Source organism: Mus caroli, chromosome 4, assembly GCF_900094665.2.
Source record: "Mus caroli chromosome 4, CAROLI_EIJ_v1.1, whole genome shotgun sequence".
Classification (NCBI taxonomy): domain Eukaryota; kingdom Metazoa; phylum Chordata; class Mammalia; order Rodentia; family Muridae; genus Mus; species Mus caroli.
Window position 1 is genome coordinate 34,214,407 of NC_034573.1, and position 676 is coordinate 34,215,082.

Genomic DNA, 676 nt, shown 5'->3' on the forward strand with positions numbered 1-676 from the left:
GCCTAGTCGGCCATCACTGGAAAGAGAGGCCCATTGGACTTGCAAACTTTATATGCCCCAGTACAGGGGAATGCCAGGGCCAAAAAGTGGGAGTGGGTGGGTAGGGGAGTGGGAGGGAGGGTATGGGGGACTTTTGGGATAGCATTGGAAATGTAATTGAGGAAAATATGTAATAAAAATATATTTTAAAAAAGACTGTAAACAACACAAAACAGCTTCAGGATGTCCATGAAACCAACCAGATTCACTCCCTCCCCAAGCAAGTGTAAGCTGTAAGAACTGTTGAGCGTCACTCTCAGAGGAGCCCCACCACCTGGAAGAAGCAGGGACCAGCGGAGCTGCCTGTAAGAGGCTCAGACCTACCGAACAGCTTGGAAAGGACATTCTCCAGCCTGCTGAGCTGCCTGCAGGCTGTGCAGAGTACTCCAAGTTTCCAACTTTTATGAGCTGTCACCTTGGCTGGAGTGAGCTTTGGTCTGTGAGTTATTTTTGCTCTTGTAAGTAACCCCTCACCCAGATTCCTGCAACCCAAATAAAACTCATTGGTTCGCCAAGTTGGACTTTGATGGTCCGTAGTTTGGTTTGCTGTGTCTCGGGTGAGTAGGTGTTTGCTCATGTCTCCCCAGGAGTATTGTCACACAACAGGGACTAAATCTCCCATGCTTCCACACTGCAG

The 676-nt window shown here is 48.8% G+C and overlaps 1 long non-coding RNA gene across 2 annotated transcripts in view; it reads right to left on the reverse strand.

Moving 5' to 3' along the window:
* Positions 1 to 464, reverse strand: part of LOC115030878 — a 58,960-nt gene extending 58,496 nt beyond the window's left edge. For both annotated transcript variants that reach the window (XR_003836461.1, XR_003836460.1), the window contains exon 1: positions 364 to 464. This is a non-coding gene — a long non-coding RNA (uncharacterized LOC115030878). The remainder of the gene's footprint in view (positions 1 to 363) is intronic.
* Positions 465 to 676: the final 212 nt, after the last annotated feature.